Source organism: Podarcis erhardii, assembly GCF_964252035.2.
Source record: "Podarcis erhardii genome assembly, chromosome: 1".
NCBI classification, from domain to species: domain Eukaryota; kingdom Metazoa; phylum Chordata; class Lepidosauria; order Squamata; family Lacertidae; genus Podarcis; species Podarcis erhardii.
In genome coordinates this window covers 60,970,681-60,990,599 of record NC_138497.1, presented here as the reverse complement: position 1 = coordinate 60,990,599, position 19,919 = coordinate 60,970,681, and the positions used below count along the sequence as shown (strand labels likewise).

At 40.6% G+C, this 19,919-nt stretch overlaps 1 long non-coding RNA gene across 2 annotated transcripts; it reads right to left on the bottom strand.

The window, feature by feature from the left end:
• Positions 1 to 3,897: 3,897 nt before the first annotated feature.
• Positions 3,898 to 19,439, bottom strand: LOC309327637. 2 transcript variants are annotated; one of them, XR_014150605.1, is made up of 4 exons: positions 18,965 to 19,439; positions 18,503 to 18,784; positions 5,066 to 5,130; positions 3,898 to 4,007 (listed from the first exon to the last, which is right to left on the bottom strand). It is a non-coding gene; the product is annotated as an uncharacterized lncRNA (long non-coding RNA). The 2 variants fall into 2 exon arrangements; XR_014150606.1 differs by lacking the exons at positions 3,898 to 4,007; positions 5,066 to 5,130 and adding an exon at positions 17,428 to 17,777.
• Between the last annotated feature and the right edge of the window lie 480 nt (positions 19,440 to 19,919).

Genomic DNA, 19,919 nt, shown 5'->3' with positions numbered 1-19,919 from the left:
GCTGAAGTGATGGAGGTATGGTATCTTGGGGACACCGGGGTCTAGCAAATTTGTCATTTATGGTTATACCCTTCTCCCAATGGTTATCTTACTTAGAATCATAGAGTTGGAAGGGACCCAAGAGTCATCTAGTCCAACCCCCTGCAATGCAGGAATCTCAGCTAAAGCATCCATGACAGATGGCCATCCAACCTCTGCTTAAAGTCCACCACTTCCCAAGGGAGACCGTTCCACTGTTGATCAGCTCTTACTGTCAGAAAGTTCTTCCTGATGTTTATGGAATCTTCTTGCTTGTAACTTGAAGCCATTGGTTCAAGTCCTACCCTCCTGCTCTCCCTTAGTTGCTGGCTACTTCCCCTGGTTGTGGGAAAGAGTGGGAACAACTTTTTAGTTTGGCTATGGCAGTAACTTGAATCACACCACCATTATCAGTAATATATAAAACAGTGAAAAATGTAAATTGGTGGCATGTCCATGGTACAGGTATATAAACAACCAGAAAATAAGGTGAGTTTTTGTTAATTATTTTATTTTTATTTTTATTGTCCTTGTTGAAAGATTAGTGTAGTAAGTTGTGGTCAAATTAGTGCACCATATAAGAACAAAAGGGGGAAGAGGGAAATGGAGCATTTTGCAGTGGAATCCTTTCTAGTGCTATTTTTCTAGAAAAAGAAGTGCCAGAGCTTAACACGAACTTTTCCCTTGTTTTTTTGAATGACAATGGTGCCCACCTGAGAGGTGCCAGAGCTGAGCTCCAATGAGCTTCAGCTGTGGGGGGGGGGGAGCCCAAATCCTTTCTATGAATATTGTATACTCCTATGGCTGTTACTTGCATTGGGAGGAAAGTTCATATTGGCATCAATGAGTCTTTTCCCTTCTATGCAAATAGCATCGGGGAGGGGGGTGTGAACAATACTGGGACTATGCTGAAGGCAAGGGTTACATTTCCTTCCCTCCCCCAGCCCATGGTTCTGATCTGGATCCCCCCCCCCTTCCACTCAACATTCTGAAATTCAGAACAGAGAGCAGAATCTAAACAATTAGATGATGTCTGGGGCATCCCCTTGGCTGTAGCCTGACTCTTAGGAATACTTAACATAATAGATAATCAAGCCCTGCTTCAGCTGCACTTCTACAATGAGACAATCTGTAACAGCAACAGCTCAGACAAATTGTGACCGGAAGATTAATGCTACTTGATATAATATATGGCAGCGCTGAGCAGAACTGGAGGAATACATTTATTTAAAATTGTTATCATCTTGCCAATGATTATTAAGACAATGTGCAGTTTGCCAAAATACGGTATGTATCAAGCCACCTCTCTCCTTGATTGCAGCTAATCTCATCCTGTTCATTTTTATTGTTTGGTCTAGATATACATCATACAATGCCCATGGGCTATTCATATTTGGAAGATGATCAGCTGTGACTGATTGTAAAAGAAAATAAAAATAAATGCATGCTGAGGTCATCATAAATACTTATGTTCTGCATTTGTAAGAAATCAATCATTTAGCATGGCAACACATACACTCTAGAACTCCCTTCCTTATTCACATCAGGCAGGAGGTGACCAAAAGCATTTTTGTTCAGGCAAGCCTATCCAGACATGCAGAAGTCAACATGTGTTTGAATCTGTTTTTAGCTTTTTGTAGATTTTCATTATTATTACTTTTGGAATTTTTCACTGACAGTTTTAATGCTTTGTGTTTTTTGTGTTTGTTTGTTTTTTGTACATTGTTTATAGGTTCTGTTTACAATCAAGTATTATATACATTATGATAAATGAATGAATGAATGTAATTTTATAATCTGCTTTAGTTACAAATTTAGCCCATGCAGTCCTTAAGAGTAACCTTTCCCAGTCAAGCCACCATTCACCAATGGTCCCAGGATAGGTGGCTTATTTTGTAAAACTGATTAAAATACGGCATAGCACTTAGTGGCAAATGGTATGGTGGGGCAGCAGCTGCTTCAATGTGAAGAGTGCGCATGTATTTCTGTGGAGCTACTCAAAGCTATGCGGAACCTCTAGGATTTGCTGTGTGCAAAGGAGGTTCATGTTCTGAAAATAGTTGGGCTTAAAGTGCATAACTAGGTTTAATCTTGCTTTTATGGACATCAAAAATCTCCTTCTTTCCAGCAATTGATGCAATTACTGCTACACAGAAAGAAAATGACAAAATGTTATATAGCACTATTGTCACAAATAGACCATGGACAACATCCTACTGATCCCTACCTCCACTTACCTCCCTTATTTTTTGTTCTTCCATAGCTGTCAACTTTTCCCTTTTCTTGCAAAGAATCCTATTCAGAATAAGGGAATTTCCCCTTAAAAAAGGGAAAAGTTGATAGCTATGTGTTCTTCCTGTGCTGAATTTTACGTTAAGGCTCCTTCTGGCAGGGGCCTGTCATATTCTATATTCTCTTATGCTCTATGCACACTGACAGAGTTGTATAAAATATTGTGATTGCCTCATGTTATTTTACATGGTAGCATTATATTCTCTGCATAATAACACTTCCAGCTTGAGTTATTCCAGCATTCCATAGAAGCAGACTACCTCAATATGACAGGCCAGGAGAAGGACACCAAACAACCTATGCACACCAAGTAGCCCATGGCTTTTCAGGCCTGGATGAGTAGCACTTAAGGATTGATGCAGTTCTTCCCTAGTTCTTCCCACCATGGAATGACCAGGGAATGGAACATTCTTACCTTCCTGCTCTCTCCCCCCATGAAACAAGGAATAACACTCAAGTCAAAGCTTCTCTGTGTACTCTTCAGTATCGGACCCAACCTTGAATGTGGCTTGATTGAACTAATTATACCGCTAGGGGGTAGGAGGTTGCAGTTCACTGCAAATGCACATGGCAAAATAGAGATCATAAAAAAGGCTTTTATATCTCTAATCTTCAACACAGCAGAATCATTTTATGAGGCTTTAGAATACACTCTTGGTCTTGGTGATGCATGGAGGGGGTAAAGCAAATATTTTAGCCAACTTTCAATAGGCAAAACCAATTATAATGTAGCAAACAGTCTTACAATATGCAAGCTCACTGGAATTCTTATTCCATCCCTCCTCCTTTTTTTCTTCTGTTCTTCAAAGCCTGTAGATCACTCCCACACACTGACGGAAGGGAAAGCTGAAATTGTGAACAAGTCACTTTTCTTCTTTGCCTCTATTTCCTTTTCAACCCTTTCTTTCTTTTCGGTGTAAGTTGTAAGCTCTTTGGAACCAAAGCTGTCCTTTTCTATAAATATATGCCATGTCTAACACAATGGCCCCCATGATCTCGCTTGTTGCCTCTCAGTGCTGCAATAATACAAATAATCATGTCTTTCTACTAGCTGTTCTAAACCTACATGCTTCACACCCTCTTCCTTACGGTGTCCGCTTCCATTTGTCAGGGAGTGAATGCATGGGTTTGATTTATGCGGAGAAAGCATGATATAGACAGCATCACTTATGCTGAAACTTCATCTGTGGCTCCTTGCAGCTTAAACCTACAAGACCCAGTCAAGAAATAGACAGGTGGATTTCGTCTCCTGTGTTGAGCACAAATGTTCCTTCTCTGCAGTTGCAGTTTTCGTAGAATTAGATTTAGATTTTGCCTTCAGGGCTGTTCCACATGGAGCTCAGCTTTGGTGCACATTTCTAAACATGATGTAAATGTATGCTTCCCAGCTAGTAAATCTGATCACTCTGACATCATAGATTGAGAGTTCTGTTGCATCACTTCAGATTCAAATGCATGCTTTCAAGATGTGCAGTGTGCTTCAGATCATGCTGGTCCTCTCCCAACTAACCTGAGTCAGTATAAAGAGTCTAATCCTATGATTCTATGATTCTATGATTCTAATCCACATATATCTTGTTGCACTAATTATGGCAAGGAAACTGAAAAAACAAACATCCATATTTTGCTAGGACAATTCTGCAATGTGTGTTGTATGCTCACAGGAGGAGACCTGGTAGCCACAAATCTTTCCAGGACTGTGGAAACGAATTATGTAGTGAGTTCAATTCACAAAAGGTGAGCACTTGATTGGTGCCACATAGTAGGAAAATGATCTGTGCAGTCAGGAAAAGTTATTTCAGATTCAGAGCGCTTCATCATTCACGTTCAGGATATACACAAGAATGTAAATGCTCATCTAGTTCCCCTGAAAAAGAATTCAACTTGACATTTTCAAAATTAAACAGAATATCTACCTACCTACCTACCTACCTACCTACCATCTATCTCTGGGGCCAAAACACTGACAATGTAATCGTTAAGAGATTTTAATGGCATTGTCATTTTGGCTATCGACACAGTTTTTTAACCTGTTCAAAAGTCCTTTGTGAAACCTCCAGCTTGCCTGGGTTACATTGCCCATTCAGTTTCCAAACCCCTTTAAAGAGAAGCAAAATTGGTTTCATTTAATAGGTGATGTTAAAAGACTTCCCCAGTGAACTCGATAGAAAGGAGGAATAGGGAAACCCAACTTTTTGCCCTCTCTGACAGAAATCATTCCAGTTTGACCACCTGATGGGCTCTTGGGGTTAATTAGAAAATCCCCATCAAGAGCTCAGAGGCCAATATCAGCTGTCAAAATCCCACATTCCCCTTCTTTCAAGTGCAAAACAACCTGTGTCTGAAGATGTGCCAGAGTATAAAAGGGCACACCACCACCACTGCGGGCTCTGACTTAGCTCTATTCATAGCCTCACTACTATGAATACAGCAAAATCTCAAATGAAAGTTTTAATCTCCCCAATGCATTCATCCCAAAGAGAAAAGGGTTTCCCTTTTAACAATTTTCCTCCTTAAACCTTTTGTGTTGGTCCGCTTTGGTGCGTGGGGGGAGAGGTTTTTACTCTGACCCAGCAAGGGCTTTTGCTATAGAAAGCACTGCACCTCACCCTTTTATGCTGGAATCAGAGTAAAGGTCTCCTCAGACCAAAAGTAACTAACGCAAAAGGGCTTAAATGCAGACTGAACATGGCCAGAATGGTTTTTTAAACCCCCCCCCCCCCAAGAAAGAGGCACCCGATTTCAGTAAACTTACCTATTTGTGCCTTTCCACCTTTCTCCCATCAATCTATTAGCAGCCAACGTGCTGGATAGGAATTCCTGTGTAAAGAGTGAGAGACCTTGATGGAAAAAATAGTTGGGGGAAAATGGACAGCAGTATACCTCTCCACAGAATGCAAGTCTGAAGCCTGCAGCCCCTCTGCAGAAGAGGCAAATCTGTAAATAGTAAACCTAATTTAATTATTATCAGAGCTACACAGAGCATGACCAAAGCCATTCTGATATCAAATTTACTAATGGTTAATTTCACCTTTCCACATCACGAGAAGTCAAGTTTATTGCATTTTAGCTTTTCTTTACATACTGCAAGTTATCTTAGCTATATAATGTTTACATTACAGTGGTACCTCTGGTTACATACTTAATTCGTTCTGAAGGTCCGTTCTTAACCTGAAACTGTTCTTAAGCTGAAGGACCACTTTAGCTAATGGGGCCTCCTGCTGCCGCCGCGCCGCCGGAGCCCAATTTCTGTTCTTATCCTGAAGCAAAGTTCTTAACCTGAGGTACTATTTCTGGGTTAGTGGAGTCTGTAACCTGAAGCGTATGTAACCTGAGGGAACACTGTATATAAGAGAGAAGAAAAAGAAAAGCCAGCTTACAAAAATGCCCCTAGCTTGCATTGCATCCTTTTGACACTGAGTGACTTATTTTAAACAAATTTTCCCTTAAGTTCAGCATCTAGATACAGAAAATAGCATAATTAAAAAATTATGGGTTAACCAAAACATCCAACTTCACTTATTAATCCTTATTCAGGATTGAGAACAACCTCTTCTGCCTAATCTATGGAATGGAATATTAACAAATAATGTGAAAGATCTTGAATAGGTTCAGATTCACATAAATAACATTATTATTGGGGGGACAGGGCAGAAATGTGCCTCATTCTACATGCAGCACACTCTCATTTTAACTATTTTTTTAAAAAAAACAACTAGCTATAGGCCACTGCTTATATATGTCACATACTGTATGTTTAACAAGAACCACTTTGCCCACATTTATGGCAAACAAAATTTATCTGTGCCAACATGTCCTGTTATAAAAGAAGCACCTACTATATATCATAAGACCCCAGTGTTTGCATTATTATGGCACAGAAGTGTGTGTGTGTGTGTGTGTGTGTGAGAGAGAGAGAGAGAGAGAGAGAGAGAGAGAGAGAGAGAGAGAGAGAGAGAGAAATCGAGAAATCCCATAGCCCACATTCGTTATTTTAAAAGGCATTTGTAGAGATGTTAATGGTGGATATCCACGCAGGCAGGCAGGCATAGTGGAAGGGGTCTTTGTATTAAAATGCATCTCCTCTGTGCATCTTTAGAAGTGCTACTTGGTCTTTTTGAGGGTTATTTCACTGTAAAATGCCCACCGATTGACTCACAAAACCAAGGCAGATGCTATTCCAATCTCATTTAGAATAGCTCGGTGCTTTCAAAGAGCTCTCCCGACCCCCTGAAAGTACCATTCGAAGTCACCTTTTGTACCATGTCCCTCTTACTGATATGAAGGAGGCATGATTTTATGAGTGAGTGAGAACGCTGCCCTCCCCTCCGCAGGACTGAGCTCCCTTCAAGTGATTATTGTTTTGTTTCTTTCCCTCAGAGCAGTAACACCTACATTGTATGAGGAGAGACAGAAAGCATTCATACCCTTCAGAAAACCATTCACTTAAAGGCAGCTGGACGGACTAAAGTGTTCAGCTTGCCCTCTTCACTCTTGGATGAGTTTTGTGCAAAGCCCGGGCTTGGAGGCCTTCCCTTCACAGATCCGAGCAATTAATGAGAGAATGATTGTATTAAAATAAAAAAAGGGGGAAAGGAAAATGTTGTAGTGTTTGGTCTGCCTCGACCATTTGGGTTTGTAATTAAATTATACTCCTGAAGTCCCCCACCATTATGGGGAAATGGCTGGTCTTTTCCTTTCTTTCTTTTTTAATGCACGATGAAAAAGTAATGCTGTTTACGTAATTAATAGCCATGTGTGGCTTTTCTTTCATATTAAAGGGCTAATAAGGGTTTGAATATAGGGCCTACTGTTAATCCAGCAGCAATTGGAATTAATACTTCCCCAGCCAGATTCTTAGTCAAACAAGATGCGGGGGGAGGGCATTAATTTAGCATCACTCCCCCCTTAATTCTGACAGGCCAGTGAATCAGTTCCTTTCAAAGGAAGTTTTTGTAGCATGAACAGAGTTCAAAAGGTCCTAACGGAATGTTAAGGACCTCTCTGCCCCGAGGTCTGTGTGTTACTGACCAGGATCACATTCCCTAGAAACACTGTGGCTGTTCACTTCTTAAAAGTCCATTAAAAAGACAACAATCCTTTCTCTCCTCCTGCTCATCTCCCTGTCTCCCCGCTTTCATTTTCAAGCTAGTTATTCCTGGCAAGACATAGTGCTTGTTTTTTACTTTTCACAATGCAGTCGGTATATAAGACAACCTACCATCAGATCACTTGACAATATTTGACCATTTTTTGTAAGCTAGTTTGCACTCTGGCTTCTCTTTCATCTGTCAGCTTCATGGGATTTATTTTGGCTTCTTCCATATGTTGGATTATTGGGTCACCACCAGTTCGTAGTTTTATGAACTCTTCATCTTTCAGTATAATTCTACCAATAAGGAAATAGTAGTAGTAGTAGTAGTAGTAGTAATGAGTTTTCCACATGCCATAGAATATATTTCTGCCATTTCTATATAGCAGAACTGTGTGTCTGAACTATCAGTTCTGTTTTTACTAAAATAATAATGACTATGATGGATGCTGGAGAGAAATGGACTTCCGGATGCAGCAAAACACAATTAAACAACAGATGTACATTCTAACCTCTGCCACTATGTCACTATGGGAAAGGGCCATGGCTCAGTGGTTGATCACATGATTTGCAGGCAGAAGGTCCCAGGTTCAATCCCTGGCTTCTTCAAGTAGGAATGGGAAATACTCTTGTCTGAAACCCTGGAGAACCACCGTCAGTCAGTGCAGACCAGGAGTAGCCAACACGGTGACCTCTGGATATCTTAGACTGCAAATCCCATCTGCTCCAGCCAGCATGGCCAGTGGTCATAGATAATGGGGAGCTGCCCTCTGCAACATTATTTGTTTTTTGGTGTGGGGAGGTACCCAATTGGTATAGGTAATACCAAGTTATAAGGTTGGATTTGGTATAAGCTATCTTCCTTTGTTTCTAATAAGGGTAAATTATTTGATAGACATATAATACATAATGTTATTTTTTCCATATTTTGAAAAATGGCATTGCTATATAGGAAAATAAGGGGGGATTGTGGCCAGTTGGAACTGTGACCAGTTTTCCAGGGCCATATGACATGTGACACTGGAGAAAAATGGAAGATCACACCAAACAGGCCTCCATGGAATAGTTGAGGTGGTTCAGTTGACATGAGAGCAAACTGTGTGATACTCCTCCAAGTCATTGTATGCACCGTAACTAATTCTGCCTTATTGAAACTTCTGGTTGCAAGTAGTAGATATCATGGCCCAGTTTGATGTGATGGTTCCAAATCGCACCAGCCTGGATGCCTCTGAAGATATGATCACCCAATTTGGAGTGACAGTTCCGAAGAGTGAGGAGTGGGTTTTGGTCTACACTTGAATACTGTTGACTCCAGGTGGTGGACTGAACCATTCCAAAGAGATGACTGTTCTGAACTATGCCAATTTGGATGCTTCTGAAAACATCATGGCCCAATTTGGCATCACATAACCCAATTTGGCATGATGGTTCCAAACTCTGCCAGTTTAGAATGCTCTGAAGACATCATCATTCCAGTTGGATGTGATGGTTCCTGAGATTAAGGTATAGGCTTTGGTTTATTGTTTAGATACTATTGGATGCCTTTTCGAATCAAGGTGGCAGACTGAACTGTTCCAAACCGCAGTGATTTGGACATCTCTGAGGATAATGTTGCCCAGTTTGGCATAGTGTTTCTGGACATGAAGAAGGGGTTCTTCATGAGCAGCCTCACCACCAAATTATTAATGACAATTGAATTTTTTTCCTTTCATAAAGAGATGTTTGTTATCTTCTAGATTCAGCTGGTCAACCCACTTTTGCTAGCCAAGAAGGACAATAGTCAAGAAGACATATAGCAGGCCACACTCATTCAAGCCCCTTCTTCACAGCCCAAAGCTGCAAAAACAAAAATGCATCCCATAACCCCATAACTTAATGGTGCCATAGATACATCCACTGCCTGAACTTCTGAACAAGTCCAGGTCAAGGTAAATGCAAAAGCCTTTATTTTCAAAGTACTTAGCAAACTTACCTTAGTGACTCTCCAAAGTTTCTCTAATGCCACCAATTTGCCCAAGTTGAAGTAGGCCCTGAAGAACTTGGAAAAGCTCCACTGGGTGGCACCCTGAGGATGCAATGGTGGCTTGGCAAGTCATGCTTTTTCACTGCAATCCAGGGCCAGCTGCCTTAGGTGGCATTTCTGCCCCATAATCTGTCTTCTGCTCCTTAAGCTAGTCTGCTGCTCTCAGATACCATGGAAGATGCTATTGGGTCACCAGTGTTGAAGGAAGATTAAGCTGCTAGCTTTATTAGCCATCATACATGGACTGGGTGAGACACTATATTTTTCATTGCCTCAAGCAGCAAAGGACTTAAAATGGCTTTGTCACCATCACTGTCACTCAGTAGGCTCAGTAATGAGCTCTTTTCTGGCTTCAGTCAAATTCACTTTGAGACTTTCACCATTAATATTGTACTCATCTCTTAGAAAGCCTCACTGCTTGGAGCTCCTCAGAAAGCCAAGGAGAAGACTGAGCTCTGCAAAGTGGGAGAGGCACTTGGGAGTGATGGTGACTACCACTGCTATTCCAGAGAGGAACCGGGACTTCAACAGGCATTCTGAGGGCAGTGAGGAAAGAGAGAAGAAATACAAATCCTTCTGCAACCAGGTGTTCTCCTACAACTCCCATCATCCATGAGTATTGGCCATGCCAGCTGGGGTGGATGGGAATTGTTGTCCAAAACATTTGGAGTACACTAGTTTAAGGAAGGCTGCTATAGGCTATAATGATCTCTCACCAACCAATTCTCATGCATATATTAGTGTTATAGAGAAACTCAGCTGACCCTAGGCAAACACCGCTGCTGAGAAATCAGTTTCTCTCAGCTTACACACCCACATCTCAGTAATACACAGTATGTCAGTTCCCTTACTCATGATTAAGTCATGGGTGGTAGATATATAGCCCTGAAATCAAACAATACTCCAGGGCCCTTATGACAAGTTGGGAGGGAAATCTATGTTACGGTGGCTGGAGGAATAGTGGATGGACCTCAAATGTTGATCCTAAATATCTTAACACACATTTAGTTATCACAGACAAGGTTTCTTTATAACACTAATTTGGGGGATACCAATGGAAGCCAGCACAGTGGTAAACATATCACAATAGCTGCCACTTCAGTTATCACATTAATTAGCTATTTGCTTCTTTATAAAATGTCCTGTGCAAAATCTGAGATGCAACTTTGCAGAATAAGGTGGCTTGCTTGCTTAAAATGGATTAATTTATATCCTCCGAGATTAAGGTCATATCGATATCATGCATGATCTCTATCAGCTTTACGGATTCCTGAACTTAATGTTCAGGCTCACTAAGGCCTATTCATACTTGGCAGATTGATATAGGAACTGACAATTCATTGCCACCCAAGTGTATCTTAGCCTACAAAGCTCACATAAATATTGCTGAACATATCCCATTGTAGAATGGCTAGTTAGTTATGCCAGTCATTCAGCTTCCTGCAACTCTGAGTAAAGGAGCATTTCTCTCAATGATTCACATAAAAGAACTAAATGTGCTATTATTCTTTCACTGTGTTTTTTTCCTCTTCACCAATGAACAGCACTTAAGAAAATAGATTTATCTGTCAATCAGTGGAACATTGAAGGAAGAAGTGGAACAGGACCTGAAACTGGATCGGGGGCGGGGGGGATGATGGGATTAAGATGGAAGCATAATAATAATAATAACAACTATTACTAATGGTCCATTGAGCATTCTAGTCAAGCACTTTCTAGTTTGGCAGGTAGCAGTTCTCTAAGGTATCAGACTATGTCTCAACTTTCCTGAGATCCTTTTATAGCTGGCCTGAGTGCCTATTGGTGGTTAATACTAATGGTTGGGTCACCTTCCTAAATCAGTTAAAGCTGGACTGCTTTAATTCCAGGCAAAACCAAGCAAGCCAAAATCAATCATTTTTGGTATAAAAGTAACTGGCTAATTGGGCTAGAAAGTTGTCACAGGAAGAAGATGGGCTTCTGTTTGGGAAGCAGATGTCTTAGTGTTTGCCTCAGTATTGTTTGCTGATGACAAACACTACAGCAAATCAGCAGGGCCACCATTATCCTGTGACAATGTTCTATTAATTAGGCATGCCATTCTAACTTTTAAGTATAGAGTCAAAAGCAGCTGTTCTATAAGCACTGTTATGAGGCAGTGAATTGGAGGGACCACACCTGGTAGCCAGAGCCTTAAGTGTCATCAAGTCCTGCCCTGAAGAGATCTCTCCCCCCCCCCGCCCCCCTACACGCACCAAAAACTTCAATTTGTGAGGAAAATCTGAGCTCACCACCAGTTCCCTCAAGGCTAATTCAAGCACCATACTCATGCCAGATTCACTTCAAAAGTCACTCAGTTACTTCACTAATAGCCCCCCCCCAAAGAAGGGAATCCCAAAATGCTTAACAAACCATGAAAAACATTGGTGGTGCCTAACACATTTTGGTTATATCATGGCTGTGTACACACCATACATTTAAAGCACATTTAAAGCATATGACTTCCCTCAAAGTATCCTGGGAACTGTAGTTTGTCAAGAGTGCTGGGAACTATGGGTCTGTAAAGTACATTTTCCAAGATTCTTTGGGCAAAGTCATTTGTATGGTGTGCTCACAGTAATTTACTCACCTTCAGAGTTCTGCCCCAGTCCTTCATCTCTGTTTTTCCTTCTGGGTTATTTTTTTTTTTTTTAAGAATAATGAAGGTAATGTGAGATTCCCACTTTAACAAAGTTCCTTAAAATTTCTGAATCTATCTATCTACCTACTGCATTTATATCCCACCTTTTTCTCCAAGGAGCTCAAGGTGGCATAGATGGTCCTCCCCCTCATTTAATCGCCACAGCAATCCTGTGGGGTAGGATTAGGCTGAGACTCGCCCATATTCACCCAGTGAGCTTCATGCCTGAGTGGGGATTTAAACCCTAGACACCCAGTCTGACACACTAACGACTAACCACTCCACCACACTGACTTTTGCATCTGGAGAGAAGGCAGCTCTTGCTCCTTGTGTTTACTCCCTTCCCTATCTGCCATCCCTCCCACCAGACACAAGGATTTCTTGTGCCATAGAGCAAAGGAGTAAATGGAGGCAGATACTACAACTGATAAGGGAAAGAGCAAGAAGAAGAAACTGTCTGCTTTCATTTTGTTTTGGGAAATTTAAAGGAACCAGCCTATTGTCCCGTTTGTAAGGTGAGTAAGAGTCAAGGGCAGAGGGTAAGAGTTAAAGGATAGTAGCTCTCCAGCTGTGAGAAGAAACTTTCACCATATTGGTCCTTGTGTGTAGTATATTCTTTCTGTCAGTGACCAATACCTTTCCTTGTCTAACCAACACATGAAAATTGGTAGCAGCCATGTAAAAGTTAAGAATGAATAAATATTCAGAGAAGAAATTAGGCATGTATTCATTTTCTGATACGCAGTATAATCCAATGTAAATAGCACCCCATTTAGCTAATCTTCTGATGACCCACAACTATTTAATAACTTCAGGCCCATTTAGCTTAATGAGATTATACTGTACATTATTCTGAGGCAATCAGGTTTGATAAATCATATTAAATTGCTCTGGAGTTGCAATTTTGTCTTTCCCTCCTTCCTTCCTTCATGCATTCTCTCTCCAGAATAATGTCACTGCAAAGGATACTAGAAGCCAAAGCAAATGCTTCTCCTTTAATTTTTTTCCCCCTCCCAAATTCTATATGGTAAATTCTATACCAGGAACGGGGGGAAGGTCACATTCCAGTCTTTACCAATGACAGAAACAGAAATCAACAAATGTTATGCAGACTAGTTGATTCCAGAAGATAAAAGCAAATCCCTATATTCAAATCATAGACTATAGGGAAAGTAAAATACAATGTATGCATATGTAGCAGGAGGCAACATCTGCTTCTGTGGAAGCATGAGTCTCCAGTCTGTAAAATATAACAGCAGTGTCACCTAAAAAAAAGGCTGCTTACATACAATACCTTTAAAGCACATTCATATTTTTTTAAAAAAGATATTTATTAAAGTTTTTAAATATAAATGCACAAATAATAAACAATCTTACTTCTGTCAGAAACATAGTTTCATCACTTCTTTGGACTCCCTCACGTCTCCCGCTCCCATTTACATCGTTAAAAGTTTTTTCCAAACAAATTATCAACTTGTTTACAAATCTCATGTCCAGTCATTCAAATATGATCTAGCAATTCTTCCAAAAAATTTTATATTTTCTTTAGTCTCACTTATCATCAAATTTTAATTCTAATTTAGTGGTGGCCGCTTTTTTATAATCTAGCATCCTTCTTAATATTCAACCAGATTACAATGTTTTTGTAGATAAATCTTAAATTTCTTCCAGTCTTCCTCCATCTTCTCTTCTCCCAGGTCTCGGATTCTGCCAGTCATCTCGGCCAGTTGCATATAGTCCATCAGCTGCATCTGCCACTCTTCCAGTGTGGGTAGATCTTGAGTTTTCCAGTTTTTTGCGATGAGTATCCTTGCTGCCGTTGTTGCATACATAAAGAATGTTCGGTCCTTCTTTAGCACCTTCTGGCCGACAATACCCAGGAGGAAGGCCTCTGGTTTCTTAGTGAAGGTATACTTAAATACCTTTTTCAGCTCATTATATATCATTTCCCAGAAGGCCTTCACCCTAGGGCATGTCCACCAGAGGTGAAAGAATGTTCCTTCATTTTCTTTACATTTCCAACATTTATTATCAGACAAATGGTATATTTTGGCAAGTTTAACTGGGGTCATGTACCATCTATATATCATTTTCATTATATTTTCCTTCAGAGCATTACATGCTGTGAAGTTCAGCCCAGTGGTCCACAACCTTTCCCAATCCTCAAACATAATGTTATGCCCAATGTCCTGCGCCCACTTTATCATAGCCGATTTAACCATTTCGTCTTGTGTATTCCATTTTAACAGCAAGTTATACATTCTAGATAGTACCTTAGTCTTTGGTTCTAACAATTCTGTTTCTAACTTCGATTTCTCCACCTGGAACCCTAACTTTTTGTCATTTTTAAAAACTTCTTTAATCTGAGCGTAATGTAACCAGTCTCGCACCTTATCCTTCATTTTCTCCAAACTCTGCAATTTCCAATTGTCTCCATCTTTTTCCAGTATTTCCCAATATTTTGGCCATTTGGCCTCCATATTGGGTCTTTTTCGGGCCTTAGCTTCCAGAGGTGAAAGCCACCTTGGAGTTTTATTCTCCAATAAGTCTTTAACCTTTAAAGCACATTCAAACCATATTCTTTTCCTCAAAGTATTCTGGGCATTGTAGTTTACCTCTCACAGAATTACAATTCCTGGCAAGCCTTAACAAACTACAGTGCTCAGAATTATTTGAGGGGTCAAAATGTGCTTCAAATGTCCTTTAGAGGTATAGTGTGTGCACAATCTAAGGTTGGAGTCCTCTGGTCTCTCTGAGAGCATCCCAGAAGCTGTTAGACTATTTTGCATCTCTCTCTCCAAGAATGGAGAAAGAGGTCCCTGGAGATAGTTGTTGCTCTACCAACATCAGATCTTGGACTCCAGAAAGGGCAAAAATAAGGCATTCTGGGAGAAGCTGTGGATCCAAAGCTCTCCTGTTTCCCCAAAACACTCATGGAATTGGGGAATAGCATCATTTATTTCCCAGAAGAGAAGCCTATGGCTACCTTGGGTTTGGATTTGAAGTTTCCTCTGCCTTTGATTCCTCCTATTCCTACCCCAAAGGATTGCTCTATAATTCTTGTACTGTATTTTGGAATGAGCTATTGCATCAGATGCTTGTCTTGTAAGCATCTGTGGGTGTGGAGTAGAACAATGACCCATTTAAACTGGCTGACAAAAAAACTGAAGCAACAAAAAAAATGACCCATTCCTTACTTTTATGTAGGAATCACTATTTAATGTATACTTGCACTAGTACCACTAGTGATAATTCCTAATTCTTCTTTATCCATTAATCATGTGCTTATAACGCCAATCATCCTGAAGAGGGGTGACCTATCTGGACGTGTATTATTGCATCAAAAGCTTTGCTGTGGTAAATGGCCCAATATTCCTTCAGCCTATCTTAGTATATGGTCCATGAAAGAAAGAAAAATGGTGGGAATGGAGCACACTTTTGAAAGCAAAGGACGCACAACAGACATAAAGGAGACAAAAATGCAGCCTTTTTTTGGTGCAATCAAATTCAGACACCCTTAGAATTTAGCCCATCAGCCTCTTTCTAAAAATGGCTTCAGAAGTCCTATAGAGGTATTTCAGCTTCTCTGACTTCTCACACAATATTCTTTTAAATGAATTTAAAGCTTTTCAGAATCCCTGCAAAATAACCATGGTGCAGTTCCCCTCGTACTATTATGCAAATAGATTAATCAGCCAATGCTTCAGTGAGAATTAATTTATATTTGAATCAAATGAGCCCTAGACGCTTTATAATTGAACCCTTAGGCCAAGGCCTGGGCTAGGTAGCAACCCCATATTATTCATTTGACGAAACGTGAACTGACATAAATACTATGGCTAACTTTCAATCCGATTACTCCGTTACCTCACATCAATGCTATCCCAGCCATCAGACTCTGGCGTCCTTCCTTTCATTGGCTTTGCTAACAACTGACAACTCCTGCCTGATAAACAAGCACCCACGCTGCCATCTCATACCCCCTCTCTTAACCCATAATTCCTGCTCAATGGGCCCTATTCGACAAGGTACTTTATTTTGTTTGTAGGAATCAAGGACTAAACAGGGTGTTTTTTGTGCTTTTTTTTTAATTATAAAAAAAGTTCTGTTGATGTGGCTACAATTCAGAACTTCTCACTCACAGCTGCTAACTATTTTGAGTCCTAAGAACCCAAAATACACATGGGTGCTCAGCTCTTAATTTTAACAGTTATCCAAATTTATTATGGTCTTTTAAAGTCTTCCCACACCTTCCTTTATATGCCATTTTTTGATAACTGTGAGTAAAGGTCAACGTAAAGTGAACCCACATTTTGTACCGCACCCTTATACCAAACTCATGTTGACAACCACCACATTCTTTCAATTGCATTGCACAGGAACTTGTATGGGGGTGTATGTTTTAAGGAAAAAAGTTTTCCCCCTGTAAAGCCACAGGCATTTAAAAAGATTGACCAAACAATCCACCAGGTGTGAGAAAAGCCTCCACCACCACCCCCCGCCACCCTCTGTAGGCAGCTCTCTGGCAGAGAACTTACACTCTCTAATTAGATTATCAGGCCAGCTTTGAAACTCTTATCAAAACATTTTCTCTGCTGTACGGTTCATTGTGCATAGCTGATAACTAAGCTTCTCAAAAGCTCCAGTTAAAAACCTGTTTTTAAATAAGTTGGAAGGAAGTATGGAGAAGAAAAAGAAAACAAGACTTCCATTTACTTGAAAAAGCATGGGTCGCTAGGGATTATTTTACAAGGCATGTTCTAAACATATCATATGATTTGTAGTTCAGCCTTTAGGGTGCACATTACATAGGGAAGGTTAAACACAGCCATTCAAAGCTCTCTTAAAGTTGGCCCTATGCTACCATTTGTGGTGAAGAGAGGTCATCTTTGTGCGTGGTACTATGCAAAGAGGTAGGCGAGGTTGCAGTGAGCACCAAAATACTTGGGACTGTGAAATTTCAAGCAGACTGTGAATCATTCCAAAAGGATTTATTCACACTATATTCAATGCTGCTGACATTTTTCAGTCGTATATGTTAAGGGGGTATAAGTTGGCTTCAACCCACCAGAAATAAACCAGAGCTGAAAACTCTGAAATTGAGGAATTGAATTTTTTTAAAAAAACAAGTGTTTTAATATTACTCACTTGCATAAAGCTTACATAATATCTATCTACAGCACGGCCATTGTTGTTGTTGTTTAGTCGTTTAAACGTGTCCAACTCTTTGTGACCCCATGGACCAGAGCACGCCAGGCACTTCTGTCTTCCACTGCCTCCCACAGTTTGGTCCAATTCATGCTGGTAGCTTCAAGAACACTATCCAACCATCTCGTCCTCTGTCGTCCCCTTCTCCTTGTGCCCTCCATCTTTCCCAACATCAGGGTCTTTTCCAGGGAGTCTTCTCTTCTCATGAGGTGGCCAAAGTATTAGAGCCTCAGCTTCATGATCTGTCCTTCCAGTGAGCACTCAGGGCTGATTTCCTTCAGAATGGATAGGTTTGATCTTCTTGCAGTCCATGGGACTCTCAAGAGTCTCCTCCAGCACCATAATTCAAAAACATCAATTCTTCAGCGATCAGCCTTCTTTATGGTCCAGCTCTCACTTCCATACATCACTACTGGGAAAACCATAGCTTTAACTATACGTGCCTTCTGGTTTGGTTGTCTAGGATATTGTTGAATGAAGGGAAACTGAAAATGGTAATTAGTGATCAGCTGGGTTGAAGCACCATTATTACAAAGATAAGCTTAAGAAATTATGTATTTATATACTTAGAGAATATTTGTATACCACATTTCAACAGTATATTCTCAACATGGCTTAGATAGTACAAAGTAGCTTATGAATGTTTTAATAACATTTAAAGTCTCAGCATTAACAGAATTCCATGTGTAGATTGTCCACCCTAGAACAGTTACACTCTCATTAGGATTTAACCAGTATGCAGAGATGATGGATATACAGTGGTACTTCGGGTTAAGTACTTAATTTGTTCCGGAGGTCCATTCTTAACCTGAAACAAAGTTCTTAACCTGAAGTACTATTTCTGGGTTAGCAGAGTCTGTAACCTGAAGCGTATGTAACCTGAAGCGCATGTAACTCAAGGTACTACTGTACCTGACATATACTGGGTCTCAACTGGTATTAGAGTGAATTATGTCAATGCTGTGCAACAAAGGTAAGGGTCATATTGAGTGCTGGACTAGATGATCCTTTGGCAAGCATTTATTATGTTCTTATAGTCTAGACTTCAGTCACTGTAATCATTGATTGACCTTGTAAATGTGGTGCAGGAAATCACAGCAAGGATTGCAAGAGCTTCCTAAAACTTAGCATTCAGGACTATTCTTGTTCTTGTGTTAGTATGTATCATACAGAAGGATTAAATCTTGCTTCTTACTTCTGTGTAACTTACTGTGTGATCAAGTTCTTCAGTACTGACGGAGCTGTAGTCCTAAACATCTAGAGAGCATCAGGTTGGGGAAGGCTGGCATAGGCTGTTGATGTGCTCATCTGACACATTAGAAACTGAAGTTGGAAGAGCAGGACTAGGTGACGGACTCCCAATGAAGCTGATGAGCTTGAAGCCCTATGCTCCGTCTACTTGTGGACCACAGTCATGACTGCTCAGCTGTTTGCAGGGGGAAGGCTTGGACGATGCTTAATCTCTGCTTGATTGCTTTGTGTGGCTTAAAAGCTGAGGAAAATATATGTAGAGATAGAGATTGAATTAATACCAACAATAACCAGACACATGACAAATGGGAAAATAAAATTCAAAGTAGACAAGTGAAACACATTAAGAAGAGAAGGGACAAATTAACTAGCCTCACAGTTGGCCTGGCAAAGAAACAGGGACAAAACTCCAGTGAATTACTTTTGACCTGATCACATCCTTCGTCTGTGTATTTGAGAACATGGTCGTTCAGGGTTGGCCAGTCTGAATGGAAGGGGTGGAAGCATGTAACTCTCGCCTCCAGGTTCCTTTGCCAAGTCTCGTCTCTGCTGTTTTATCCAAGATCCCTTCTTTCTTTGGGGCAGGGAGAGAAAAAGAAGAGAAAAAGGGGGGGAAACACCACACAGTTAACCACCTGTCAGGGCTGAGGACACAATAAGACAGTCCCCAAAAGAGCTTTTCATGCATGCGTAATATATTTGTTCAGCTATTCACTTAATGAAGCTGATAAATGTGATGCAAAACAATAGTCAAGTTAATCTATTTAGTAAAATGTTTTGAGACTTTCAGGCGATGTTAAGGAGGGTAGTGTATGCAAGCCATTTTCATTTCAATGCACTCATCTCTCCCCCCTCTTTGGGGGGAATAGAGGGAGGAGGGGGTAGATTCAGACAACCTATGTGAATATAATTTCTTATAAATGTGTCTTTAATGGGTTTAATTCACCCTTGCCAGCTGTTTTTGGAGCTGGTTTGAAAGAGCAAAACAAACGTGCCAGGTTTGGAAAGCTAGTTAAAATTAGTTTCGGTCATTGGGGCCAAGCTATATTTCCTGCAAACCATCTGCTTGATTGGCACAATAGAGGGATTTTCAAGGAAAAAAAACAGGGAGGGAGGGAGGGAGGAGGGAGGGGGAGGGAGGAGGTGGGGGAAAGACCAGCAAAGCTTTGAAGGACCCAACAGTTACTGTTCCTTGTGCTGAATTCTAAAGGCGAACATCTTAGGTGTCTTAATACAGCATGTCCCATTCAGGCATTCAGCAAGGTCGATGAGCATCAATAAGGGCACCTAGAAAGGTATTAAAACTCCATGCAGAGAACCTTCATCCTTATACCCCCCCCCCCCGAAAGAAACAAAAACAGAGAAATCTCTCTGTG